This window comes from Aplidium turbinatum, chromosome 12 (assembly GCF_918807975.1).
Source record: "Aplidium turbinatum chromosome 12, kaAplTurb1.1, whole genome shotgun sequence".
NCBI classification, from domain to species: domain Eukaryota; kingdom Metazoa; phylum Chordata; class Ascidiacea; order Aplousobranchia; family Polyclinidae; genus Aplidium; species Aplidium turbinatum.
Genome location: NC_137483.1, coordinates 12574593 through 12589646, shown reverse-complemented (window position 1 = coordinate 12589646; position 15054 = coordinate 12574593). Strand labels below are relative to the sequence as shown.

Here is a 15054-nt window from a genome sequence, read left to right as displayed (position 1 = left end):
AAATCACTTCCGCCACCACGCGGCAACGTCTTACAGAAACAGCGGGTCAATGTAGAACTATCTTCTGTGTTTTGAGTTTTTAGGGTTGCCAGATTCTTGCAATGTGTTACGATGACTTTTGTCAATTGAGGCCGCATAGAGAAACTCGTCTTTAAATTATTTTGTGTATATTGACTTAAGTTTCTTAACTAGCTTATTTCTTCCCTGGTACACTACGGTACAGTTTAAAGTGAACAAAATTTGTCATTGTTCAGAAATAAAGCTGACATGACAATACTTGCGTTGATTATGTTATAACGTTTTACTTTTCTTCATTCACCTATTTGGGACGACAAAGGCAGTACCAGCTACAACAAGCAATGAACTAGCACCAGCAGTCCTACTACACGTTCAAAAAACCACAAAGACTTTAAGATGTGAATTAATAGATGTTTGGCACTTCAACTTAGTTTGCCAGATTACCATTTGGAAGAGCTAACCGTTTAGTGAATGCTTGATTAGACTCAAAAAATCAGAAAAAAGTACAAATTCGGGCCATGTGTGCGTGCAGTTGTAATATATACCATATATGATATATATGCAACAACAGTTGTAATATATGCAACAACGTAACTTCCTGTGTTGCGTGGGTGCTTAAGAAGCTCTGCAAGTAAAATGAGTAAATGACGTTTTATGGCAAAGTATGAGAAAAGCGGAAGTTAATATATTTATGGGAATTTAATGAGACACGATGGAATGGAAAAAGAAAACAAAAATGCAAGATCGACCAACTATTGCAATCGTGCACGCTTTCAATAGAACAGCATTTCGTAGTAATTTCATGGAAAGAGCATTTGTTAACACGGAAGTTAAGAACTGGTTTTGAACAACAGCTCAAGCTCAATACAAATTCAAGCCAACTGCATGGACGATATAAAATTATTTCAGTCTATTTGACACAATAAGATTGCTGAAACATTTGAAGAAAACTTGCCGATAGATTCTCCCCATAGTTTGACTTTTAACACTACACACCTGTGGTGAAGATTGGTAATGGTAACGTTTCCAGACAAAAGGTTTGTGAGCACCAAACTCATCTAATTCTACAGAAAACAAATATCAAAAAAAAAAAATGTGACGCAGCTGGGATGCCTTAGTTGTTGTTTCAGTAACGGATTTCGTCATAACTTGTTATTTTGTCACATTAGTAATGTTTGCAATGCAGGGACGTCCAACATCCAGTGACTTTGTGTCACTGTGAAGCACACAACCAGCAACGCCAGTACAAACTGTCCTAAGTGAAGGCATTTACATCTACTGGTAGTTTTCTGGCTTGTAAGGCAACTTCCGCAGTGATCAACAAAATTCATCAGCTTAAAGAAAAGCAGTTTCACCCTAAGCAACATGTACTTGATCATTTCAATGAGATGTACAACTTTTCCGTGGCCCCCTAACAATTCAAAAATCCTCAAGTGCTTCATACTTGAGTCATTACATTATAATTCAACAGATTTTCTTCAAAAAGTCAACCCGACCCTCTTGGAATTTTTTTGTTTTTAAATATGTTGATGTGCATGAAATTCTGAATACAACAAAAAAAAAATTATGAAAATTGATCAACCGGTTTACTAGATATGCCATTTTGCAATTTGTTGATCACTTGGTGGCGCTAATGAGTTCTCAAACATAAAAATGTCATTTCTTGCGCCCCATGATGATAGAGAGGTGATCAAACATTCGATTTCACTATTTTTAAGGGTGAGGATTTCAAAAATGCAAGTGTTTTCTGTGTATTACTGTCACAAAAAAAGTTATAGCAACTTCTATTGTTTTTAGGTGGTCGCAAAAAGACACCCAAAAAGCCTTGTGGGAATCCACGTAGTGCAAAAAAAATTTTTTTGTAAGATAGTCAAAGATGTCTTTTATTACAAAAAAGAAAAAAAATTAGAGGTGTTTTTTGTTATTTTTATTTAATATCATTTTAAAGTAAAGTATGGTTTTCACAGAATTTGTCCATTTCCAAGCCTTACATTGTTGCTCTTGTGTTATGTAATAATAGGCACACCAATGACATCATAATGGTTATTATTTTTTAACAATCAGCCTGTTAGTTGAAGTTCAAAATGGCTGCTCTTTTAAACCTGACTGCTTCCTTATTGTGTTTTCTGTCTGAGAACACCCTGTGTAGGTTAGCAAGTGGGTGTTGTGAGTAGAAGGTATTGAGATGGAGGATTGCACTGTTGGAAAAAAAGTAGCAGTACTTGTCATTTGAAATCAATATTTAATGATTCAAATATTTTTTTTAGAAAGTATGCAAAATGATGATTGCAAATTGTTGACATTGGCAGTTCCTCTTTTTCAAGTTCAATCCCAGATCTCCATAGAACTAACTTTGTTTCAGTTTCAGAAATGTCAGATAAAGCTCTGTAGCCGTCTTTATGGCTATACCATTTCAAATGACAAGTACTACTACTTTTTTTCCAACAGTGCAATCCTCCATCTCAATACCTTCTACTGACAACACCCACTAACTTACCTACACACTCAGTACACAGGGTGTTCTCAGACAGAAAACACAATAGGGAAGCAGTCAGGTTTAAAAGAGCAGCCATTTTGAACCTCAACTAACAGGCTGATTGTTAAAAAATAATAACCATTATGATGTCATTGGTGTGCCCATTATTACATGACACAAGAGCAACAATGTAAGGCTTGGAAATGGACAAATTCTGTAAAAACCATACTTTACTTTAAAATGATATCAAATAAAAATAACAAAAAACACCTCTAATTTTTTTCTTTTTTGTAATAAAAGACATCTTTGACTATCTTACAAAAAAATTTTTTTTGCACTACGTGGATTCCCACAAGGCTTTTTGGGTGTCTTTTTGCGACCACCTAAAAACAATAGAAGTTGCTATAACTTTTTTTGTGATAGTAATACACAGAAAACACTTGCATTTTTGGAATCCTCACCCTTAAAAATAGTGAAATCGAATGTTTGATCACCTCTCTATCATCATGGGACGCAACAAATGACATTTTTATGTATGAGAACTCATCAGCGCCACCAAGTGATCAACAAATTTCAAAATGGCATATCTAGTGAACCTGTTGATCAATTTTCATAATTTTTTTTTGTTGCATTCAGAATTTCATGCACATTAACATATTTAAAAACAAAAAAATTCCAAGAGGGTCGGGTTGCCTTCACTTGTTGAATTATAATGGAATGACCCACTTGTAAGTTGTAATATACTTTTTTGAAATGGAAAATATGACAACTGAAAACTCAAATTCACGTTAATATGTTGTGATACCTTAAAATGTGATGAACAGATAAATGATTTTGTTCCAAAACACATTCTTCTCCAATGAAAAATGTTGTCGTCCACCAAGACAGTACATACACAATAAGCTGCTTTGATGGTGGAAGTACGTCACTGTTGAGCACAAGCTCGAAAGTGTTGCTCATAACATCCCTTAGTGATGTATCATATGCGAGGCTATTGCAAAATTTAAGTTTAAAATAAGGCAATATGAAAAGGTTTTGCCACCAACTGCTTCAGGTAGAATGGTGTTTATCGATTGACTGGTCGATTATTAAAATGCTGTCATAATGAAGCTGGCATGTAAATTACAATTTTGTCGATTATGAGAGAGGATTGATTAAATTCAATTCACATCGCAGAGAAGTTTTGCTTTACCAGACAGATACAAAAGATTAAATCACAGTAAATCAAATCTCTGTTTGACACTAAATTTAGACAACAAAGACTAAACGTTAAACGTTTGGCAGACATTGCCAACGACTTGCTTAGAAAAAACAATTTCACAAATATGCGCACACACCACTCAGACAAGACGAAAGATTTATTGCGGAGAACTTAAAATATTTTTAACACAACAAAGTTACGCGACCAGCAAGTCACATCGGTTGAAGTGTTGCGTTGTTATGCTTGTTGCGAGGATTTTTAAAGTTGAATGGACAAGAAAAGCTGAATGTCAGGTTCTTTGCCTTCAAAAAGCGTGATGTTCTGCCCATGTCCAGCCCATCTAATAGTTTCTGCAGTGATACTTCAGCAAAAGTAGCTAAATACAACATATAGTAGTAGTACGCGTTGTGGTGGTTGTTTCATATACGGTGCTATCGAAATTACTACAAAAAGACGTGAGATATCAGCATAAAACCTGTTCGTTACTGAAGGAATTAGATGTCCTTCATATCTATTGTACAATTTCTTTTATATCCGCCGTGGGATCGAAATATCTCTGCAGGTTTTTCTGTTTATTGTTACAAGTGCTCTTCCAATAGAGTTAAGCAAACAAGCACAACGGAAACCCACCGACCTACAAATAGCAACCGTTGGTCACGCCTAGGACCTGGTGCACAAAAGCAGGTGCGAACTGCGAAACAAGCAGACTGGTCACGCTTGGCAAGAGAACGAAATCCAACTTTGAATTGGTACAGAACGTTACTTTAATAATTTAATTAAATTGTTGCCAAGAAGAAAAACTCGTCGTCTTGACGTCTACAGACGTCACAACAAGCTCCGTTGCATTCATCTGACCGGAAAAAAAAAACAGAACGCAAACTGTGAATGAGACTGGCCATTGAAAGTTCTATCCAGGGTCTGCCCTTTTTACATTGATTTAACGTCTACAGCCGTTCAAATAATGTAAACAAGAACGCTTTTGCGAGTGGGCACCGGGTACTGGGTAGCTGAGCATAAACAGCCACACTTGGATAAACTAATATTTCGGTGGTGCACTTAATTGAAACGGAGGTTACTTATGACACAAGAACCATGAGTTAAAGACGTTCATACACTTAAACCTTATCAAGATCACAAACAAGCAAGAGATTTCTCTCCCAATAACCCTTGAAAACCTGACGTTGTAACCTAATCCATACAAGCTAGTCTTCAATGTGACCACATAAACGGATATTTCATACACGAAGCGCCACGAGGCTATTGCTGTAACGCATGCTTCACTGCACAGGTTACAAAGTGTACAGGTACAGTGTTACAAACGCATGAGCAGTTTCTTTAAAATACCACATCACCATAAACAGGTAAGAATGCTGGACAAAATATTGTGTTACAATAATAGCAGAGTTGAAGACTAAACTGGGCGTGGTGGTTTCATATTGTTCAGTGATACTGTGCGACGATCTTGTTGCAATTTTCACTGTTTTTTCGGTTACAAACTGTCAGAAGCTAACGTGCAAGATTTGTAAGATTTACAAAGCAATATGTCAAACATAACTTCGTGTGATGATATATCCCTTAGATATATCCCCCATCACACTTAGAAAAATCCATTTTCTACAAGGTCTTTTACCACATTCTGAGATTTGCATTTGGACTAAAGACGGCTGAAATATTATTCTTCTTCCAATTGCCTTGCCCAAACCAGGCATGAACGATCTCGGACAAATATACTCAGTTCAAGTATATATAATATATATATTCAATTATTCATTAAAAATAAACAATTTAAACATTGTTACAATATAATGTTACATTTGCGCCGACTGAATACTTGATTGTTGAAATAAAAGGATCAACATGTTTGCTATATTATACAGTTTTGTTTGAAATGTGTTTAACTGTTATGATATATTCTTAACTGATAGTATGAAAAACTCAAACAGTTCATTGGTAGAGGTTGACTGTATCAGTATGGTCACTTGAACAGGAACATTTGAGCAATGGTACAACTACAGTACAGAGTGCAATCGTCACATTTTAAAGTAGTTAGATTCACATTTATTGCCTCTCTTAAGATATGGATGAAATTAGTACATTTAAATAATTTATCAACATTTATGCAATAAAAAAAATAAACAGTACGATACGAATATTACTAGTAGTTATGTAGCAAAAATATGCACATTTATGTAAGCTACAAAGTCCCATGCCAAATAAAGCCAAGTTTTGATTTTCTATATGCAGTTAACCAAAAAAGCATTCACATTACCCACAGGTTGAATGCCTTGGCATATTAGGTGCTTATAAATAGGTTAAGAACATACAAGATGTCAAATTAATACAAATGCTTTCAGAGCAATCTTTCAGTGAGATTAAAACTGTCACCATATTGTAACACAATGCACACCAATCCCATCCAACTCAAATTGATAGCAACTGCTTCTAAGCAACAACTCACATTCCGCAAATATGTAATTGGTGCACAAACTGTAAATTGATCCTTTTGAATTTTGATGTTGAAACATGTCAATATCACATTCATGCTCCTAACCAAAGAACGCAGCTCACTAGCCATTTAACAAGTTCATGCATGCAAAAGTGCTCAAAAACTTTGCTTTCTGTTATAACATCAATGTGAATTAAGTTTTTATGATCACACACAATCTGGCATGCAACTAATAAATTTACCGCCCAGTTAGAGTTTTTATACCTCTTATAATGTCAAGCAGTAGCCTACCAGTACCACTAAAACAAGTAGGCCTAAAACTTTGACAATAGGTGCAAATTGACTGGTGTTCATGAAAAATGAAGATCTGTTATTGTGCTGATAAATAGCTGTTGTTTTATGACTGAAAGGAACCATGGGAAAGTGTATAACAATTAGTGGACTTGCAAAACTGTTATACAGTATTGCATTTCTTTTAGCCAGTGTATTCAACAATTTTGAAAGTGTGGTCTAAAAATAAGTGTTTCTGAAACTCTAAAAGTAAAAAACATTTGGTGATATTGCATGACAATTAACCTAAGATAACAGAAAAGCCTTTATTCAAAGCAAAATTTTATCAGTGCTAAGTAAACTTGTTTTATTTACTGGTAGTAGTTTTATGTTAAAAAAATGTAACCACTGAAACAGTATATATGATAATTATATATATGTGTCTTGTTTCAATTTCAGCTCAGATATTACATTATGAAATATTTTTGAAACAAAAAATGCTATTTTTGACAAATTGACTCCATGGCTGCCAAAGTGTTTAAAACAATGCTCATGTGTGGTCAAATAAAATTACTTTGATTTTAGATAAAACACTTTGTATTTTTCATGCTGCAGCATGGTGTAACAGTATTTTAGATACAGGCACTTTGGTGATAGTTTATGCTTTCAAGTTATACAATAAAAAATAAAATGGACCTTTAGATGAATCTAGTGAAACTAATATATTAATGATAAACTTAGAATGAGCCAAACAAGGTTGCATTGTTCAATTTATTTGTAAATATGTGTATATAACATATAATCATAATGTTCAATTCAATTATAATGTGTTGTTTTCCTTTGCTTGTCTATGGTACAAGTATATAACTAATAAAAAGTTTTATAATCATAAACAAAGAGGTTAAACCGGAATGGCCCGTTTCGGTGAGTCCGATCCTTTAAAGGGGGATTTTTTTAATTTTTTTTTAAATTATCGGGTACCGTAGCCTAACTATCATTGCCGTTTTAGGGTTAGGGGTTAGGGTTAAGGGTTAGAGGTTAGGAACTCACCGAATTGGACTCACCGAATCGGACTCACCGAATAGTAGCAGACCCGATTAAACAGGGTATATATACATTTATAAAACTAACTGGCAAAGTTTGAGATGCTATATTCCTTTGACAGTACTGCATATTCAAATTATTTTTTTCCTTTGTTTTTGACATTGCTTTCATGTATTGTAATATACTTTATATCATATGTGAGTGATCTGTATTCTTTTGCTATTTAAAGTGAAAAAGTATAAAAGATGTAACAAAACTACGCTGCTCTTGTGGTCGTTTCAAATATGTTTGTGTGCAAACTAGCACTAGAATATGATATTTGCAAACAACCGAAAACAAGGCAGGTCTGTTATCCACTGTTTCCAGCCTAAAAGATCACACAACCTTTGGCTTAGTGACACTTAAATTTAAAAAAAAATATTTTGCCACCTAAAACATCAAAATCGAAACAAACAACAATATTGAAAAGGCAGAACAAATTTAATTACCAGCTAGACTACCTTGGTATGAAATGATATTTGCAGATCTGTGCAATTCAATAAATTAAGTCACTTTTTACAAGGATTCAAAAGTTTAGAAAAGTAAAAGTTTTTTTTCCTACAAACTATTTATAGTAATAGCTTACTGTAATCAGAATGTGACACTTTGACATGAAAAATCGTGCTTATGCAACTAATGCAAACATCAATGTTTTGTTAAGGCCTTGAAACTGATCTAAAGCTATGCCATTGATGGCTTATTGCACTTGGCTATGAAAATCAAATGGGTAATTAGTCAATTAAAAATGTACAAGCCAAGCTGTGAAATGCAAACGTAAAAGGTACAAAACCTAATTTAAACGTGCAAATACCCAAATCTTATTGCATCTTTATCACATAGACAAGCTGATATGAGTGATCTACTGTGACAAGACACACAATGCAGCCCAAACCGTAGAGCATGTACCAAAGCCAATCGCAAAAATAAATTAAACAAGTTAGTACAATACAAACACATGAAGTGGTTAACGTTTGGCAAAAGATACCGTCAAAAAAGAAAGCAGCTAGGGTTGGACATGATCCACTACCACAAAATGAAGCAATGTAAATGAGGCCATTGCATTCGCTTGTAAACAAAAGAAAGAAGAAATGAGTGTCACATCACAAGTTTTCAGGCAGTTCAATACACTAAGATTCATTTTGTGTGCCTATGTTAACATTACCTCATCTTTACAATGTCAATCCTGCGATAAAATGATGATGTTTCTTTATTGAGAAGTAGTGCTAAGCCATACAACTATACCTGCATAATGTATCTAGAAATTGGTTAAATAAATAGGCTACAAAGGTAAAATAAATTTGAAATACTATAGCACAGAAATAGCTGTTTGTGAAATTACTGTCTCATAAATTTATTAATGATAATCAAAATTAGCTTATGGCATTAAGGGTTTATGTCATAATTTTAAAATATTCCAACCAGAGCTTCTGAGGCTTGGGATAAGGTTTTCTTTTGTCACCTGCATAATTATGATGTCATATGCTGGAGCATATATTTTGGGAAAAAATACATTAGCACATGTGCCATATGGTAAATAACAAACAAATGAATTTGGTACCAATAACATTGGCAAAAAGAGCAAACAGTTACGCCATCATAATCATAGTGGCAACAATGCAACATCCTCTTTTGCGATCAAAAATTCCGATACAGATGTTTTTAAAATTTCAACACAATTGAAAAAATTGAACAATTTAAAAAGCATGAAATAATATAATGATTTTAGGTTGATGCTATTGTGTCGAAATACCTGTATATAATACTATAAATAAAATGTGGTACAAAAGATAATTCGAAGTAAAAAAACACAATCATTAAATGAGCTAGGCCTACTTTTAATTTAAATCAAGTTTGGATAAATACTGTATATGTTTCCAATTTGTGTCAAATCAAAGTTTTATAAAACTTCACACACAAAGTCGATAAAGGCGCTGTGTAAGTCGCTGCACAGTAAGAGAAATTAATAAGACTATTTATTATTGAAGAACCAGCAAAAAACAATAAGTTTCACACCCAAGTGACAAAAGGACCAGTAGCCTCAGAAGCTACAGCTGCCATATACGGCAAGTATAAGCATTGCATAAAATATACGCTGTAATAATAAATTATCATTGTTTCTAACACTACTGGTACTTCACAACAATTTAACAACAAGCTTCAGTTAAATATATTGCAGAAGGACACAATAGCGTGTCTTAAAGTACCTGCTTCAGTTGTTGAGTTGTCTATCGAAGAAAATCATTCGCAGACAAAAAATGGAACTTCACGTAGAGTTTGCAAACATTAACTAAACCAGTAAGAGTTTTTAATGTTTTATTACTGTACATCTAATCACATAATCTGCATGACAAACTTACATTTTACAACTTATTTCAATGCAGGCTATGTTATTACAGGAAACGTTTGTCGTAAATACTACCAATGTCCAATACCATTTTTAAAACAAGATTTCTAAGAACATTATTAAAGGGACAAAGCTAATTGAAGTTAATTTTATTCATTTCATCAATCCTATATTTGATTCCACAAAATGGAGCATAAATATTTCCTTTTTATTGGTTTAGTTTTCGCAGTAATCAACAAACAGGCTGCTTTGTTGGAAAATCAAATAAGCTAAGCCTATCCCATAAAATAACTCTCCTCACATCTACCATGAGGACCCAAATATGGCTTGAAGTTAACACTTACAATCGGCATGCATTAGATTTATTTCAAACCTATAGCTTGCAAGTTTAAAAATTGCCCATTGATTTTAAATAAAAAGAAGGCGTATTTGTGAGTCAACCAACCTCGTTCCAACTCAAAATTTCTTAGTTCTAAGTTTCCTGTGTTTCCAGTTTCCACTTTTCCAATGATTAACAGAGTTGCCACGTAATGTTTTTATTTGAACGACAAAGCGACAACTTCCATGCAAATATTCCTCTGAGAGCACACGTCAAGCCCTCTCAAAACTTCTTCCTGGTAAGTATTGTCCTTCAAGAGTAACTGAAAGATTTTTAGGTTGTCTGAGCTCAAAACATGGTGCCAGGTGTTTATTGCAAATGCTCAACGATCACAAAATTACTATACAACACAGTTCAGTTAAGTTTGTTCTTATTTTTGCCTTTTTATTTCTGATGCTCTTCTGTCGTAAGGAGAAGAGAAGCAATTTTTTTTATATCCGTCGGTAACTGGAACAAATCTAAATGCACTGTAAAAGAATTGCAACTAGACTGTTTTATTCATTTTATATTTAGGACATAGGCTACCGATATCCTAAAAGTCTGTCTGTTTTCAGACACTCCTAAGTAACATTTTTGAACAACCTTGTAGACTACAGCCTCCAATCACAAAGGTAAACATTAGAATATGACCATCGATTTAACAAATAAGAAAATAAAGGATAAACTGTAAGAAAAAATGTAGATTTTTTCTTGCTGCCATACTTATTCTTCTCTTTTAAAAATGTTAGCCTTTACTTTTATATTCTTATTTTCGTTAAGCACACTCTTTTTTCCCTACAGCAGTTTGTGCCCACCCCGTTAGCTCAGTGGGGACTGGGGAAGTGCCCGATTTAGACCGGGCTGGTTCGGCTCTCGGGGTGTGCGCTTGAGCAACGCATTTCAGGACTGCTCTCCATTCAGCAGCACCTAGACTCTTAGAGGATGGAATAGGCTAATCTCCGGCAACAACATTTCACTAACAATCGAAAACTTTACTCTGCCAATCCCGGTAACTAGCCCTGCGTCAAAAGGTTCTACAAGCATGCGATACTACGAGGTATAGGCTAACCTATCAAGGCTTGGTCAGCCGAGGATAAAGATTCAAAACCAACCAACCATCCTTGTTTATGTTCTTGGATAAGTCGATGGTCATGTTCTAATGTTTTCCGCCTACCAGCACCACAGGCCACATGAGCGTGGAGTTATCATTCGTTTTCTTTGTGGAAACATGTCTTTTTTCTATGAAAAGTATTTTAGTCCTCGGAGTTAGTCGGAGAGGACACAAAGCATGCCCTAATTGTCTTCCTTTTTTGCATTTTGAACAAGTAAAAGAGACGGACACTCATGTAGTTTTATCAATCAACTTTTATTTAGAGCTTCGGTAGAGAGTTTGTCTTATTGAACCATAGGCATACGAAGCCGAGCAACGTGATCAAGTTTAACATCTTCAAGTTTATTACATTTACATAAACATAAAACTACGCAACAAATTAAGTATCGAACGTTTTCGACATCACAAGATGTCCTCTTCAGCAATAATATGCCTACATACAAATTAACCTACATCTAAAAAAAATACAATGGTTAACTAAATCTATAAATCTATTTTTGTCTTTTTCTGTTTATAGATTTAGTTAACCATTGTATTTTTTTCAGATGTAGTTAATTTGTATGTATATTATTCCTGAAGAGGACATCTTGTGATGTCGAAAACGTTCGATACTTAATTTGTTGCGTAGTTTTATGTTTAGGCTATGTAAATGTAATAAACTTGAAGATGTTAAACTTGATCACGCTGCTCGGCTTCGTATGCCTATGGTTCAACAACTTTTATTTAATGGAGCCACAGAATATGTTGACAAAAAGCTATCAATTAAAAGATGTGGAAGTCAATTTGTGCACTTATGTAGTTTTGCTTCTTTCTTATCTTCCGCTATAAGGCGTAGCCTATAGACTAGGCTAAATTATGTGATCGAAACCAAAACACAATTAGGCCTATTTTCTTTGTTTCAAGCAGCTGTAATCCATCACGGTTAACTTACAGTAGCCTATTAGGCTATAGCCTAATTTTACTGCCTGATCACAGTTTACCCCATGTCAGACATTAAACAACTTGAAACATATATAATTTGCAATAATGTTGCCTACCAAAAAAATGATGGCACATCAGAGAGGAAAATAAATTTGGACTTTGGGTTTGGATTCAAATCCTGGGGGATTGGAAGTCAGAGACCGGATTGGATACCATTAGCTTTCATGTTTTTCGAAAAACTATCAAAAATTGATTTTCTTCCATTGGTAGGCCTATCGATAAACTCGTTGGATTAAAAACTTCTAATCATAGTAGGCTAATCGTTTTACTGTGACAACAATTGCTTAGTGGTCAAATTTTGATTGTTTGATTAGAACACTTCGTTTCTTTTCAGATTACACTGCAAGCTTATTTACATATTTATAACTGGATTTGGATTTTACAATGCTTATAATCTAGATCTTAAGTAGAAATCTGAAAGTGGATTTTAAATTGTAAAATCCGGAGGCCACACCTTTGTGGCACATGAAAGATGGACAAAATATTATATAAAATAATTCAATTGTTCAGAAAACACTTGACATTTATGCAGTTGTACTTCAGCCAGAGATATCTAGAGCAAGGGATGCGAAGGCTCACAGCGATTTCCTTATTCTTATAACACTACCAGGCATAGCCGTACGAGACCAAACCATTTTGGGGGGGGGGGGCAGAACGTAAATTTGCCCAAATCTGCACGCTTTTATAAAAATTGCCCAAATATAATGTAGCCTACGCGGTGCATGATAACAGTGAAAAACTAACATAGCAAGATCACCAGCTACTGTAGCTAGAATTTTTTACCCAAGTAGCCTACTCAAGACAGAACAACTGAATTCATCTTTGAATACCTACCTTGCTTGTGCATTGCTCAATGCTTCTGCACTTTGGCATGGTAGGTAGGAGTAACATTTAGGAGTATTATATACTTCAGCAGTAGCATTTTAAATGTTGGTGAAATTAACATGACACAGTTGCATATACAAACTAAATATTTATTTTTTATTTTGGGGCGCAACTGCATCATTTTGCTTTGGGTAGTTTTATAAAAGTAACCAAACAAAGCTAACCAGCACCACAACATTAACATTACATTTAACAGGTAGGCCTACAGTATAACATTTTTTTTCGTTAAATGTTGTGGTGTTGCTTAGCTATGTCCGTTTATGGTTGAAAAAGTACTGTAACCTCTCCACCCGAATTGTTTTATAAAAGTATTCACCAGATTTATATAAATTCATATTTTGTAGTTGCCCAAATCAAGATGATGCATTTATGGATATTAGGTCTATGAAAAAAATTAAAGACTTTGTAAATTTTGATGCCGAGGCAACTGCATCATGCCAATTAGGGCAGTTTTATAAATAGACTATGATCAGAGAATTTCATATTTTTTTTGTTGCCCAAATCTAAACGATACAGTTATGTAAATAGAAAAAATTAATGAATTTGTTCATTTTAGGGAAACCGCCTCACGCTAATTTGGGCAGTTGCATAAACACTATAAACAGACTAATCAGATAATGTCATGTTTTCAGCTGCCCAAATCAACACGATGCATTTGTGAAAGTTAATAAAATTAGCTTTATAGCAAATTTTGTGTTTTGATTTGGGCAGATTCATAAAAGTATTAGAGACATATTTTGGTGGCTGCCCAAATTGGCATGACGCAGTTGGACAGTTGGATCGCAGTTGACGCAGTTGGACCTACAGTTTGATCACCATACAATACATCAATACGGGTGTGCCAAATGAAAATTTTGCGGCATATTTCTTGTGCAAATAAGTTTTGCAATTTTTACCCGAATAATTGCAAGATTTTTCCCGAATTCGCGACGTTTTGAAACAACAGGGGGGCAGCTGCCCCCTGCCTCGTACGGCAGTGCTACCAGGGTGGTAGTTTGTAGCGCGTGAAACATGCGGTTCTCCAACATTGTAGAACGTTTTGTAGTGCAGTTGGTACAGTCAGCTACGGAAGACAGTTAGTAAATGTTACATAGAGCATATTTAAAGAATACTTGTTTGGAAAGACAGTTGAAAAGTTGCCAGTAAGCTGTTTTTCTTAACAAAGCCTTTGCAGTAGGCTAGATGTAGAGCAACGATACAGGTAGGCTAGTTGAATTTACAAGTAACCATGAGCGTGCAGTGAGTATCCAGACCTGATGCTAATAGCGCAATGCAAAATATATTAACAAGATTGATTCAACTACTATCGGTGCCGATTGTCATTTTACGGTAAACAGAGATTATTTATGATAAACAAAAGTCCTTCTACTGTTAGACGTATTAAAAGCTTTCATATCCCCTTATTTAGATATCCCTGACTTCAGCATATGAACACTCATTATAAACGCATCTTCCTTACTTCTTCATTGGGTAGCTTACTACAACGGATGTAGACGTTGAATCAATGTGAAAATGACGGATGATGCTGTCTGGGATGTCATTGCAAGTCAAACAATACCTGCTGCGTGGGCAAATGCCAAGAGCGTCTGCTTGACGCTCAAAAGGATGTCGTTCGACACCCATCGAAGGAAAGCGGTCAGGTTTTGATGAGACATTGGTTTACACAAAAATTGGTTTCCTGGCTTCCATAACAGCTTATTTGCTAACGTGAATTGAAATTGCATGATTTTCCGGAAAATACCAACCAGTCAATGCAACTTCATAGCTTTCTTTAGCCTATATGGTCTGCAATAGGGTGTCGCATGCAGTTTTTTGCGGCCCGCGAACACCTTCTGCATGCCGGATTTTCCAGCGCAAATCCATAGGTGTTATAACACACCA

The 15054-nt window shown here is 34.9% G+C and overlaps 1 protein-coding gene across 1 annotated transcript in view; it reads right to left on the bottom strand.

Annotated features, from left to right (window-relative positions):
- LOC145781064 (uncharacterized) overlaps positions 1 to 9836 on the bottom strand; it is a 36196-nt gene extending 26360 nt beyond the window's left edge. Inside the window, exon 1 of the mRNA XM_082592800.1 lies at positions 9699 to 9836. The gene's annotated coding sequence lies outside the window, so the exon portion shown is untranslated. The remainder of the gene's footprint in view (positions 1 to 9698) is intronic.
- Positions 9837 to 15054: the final 5218 nt, after the last annotated feature.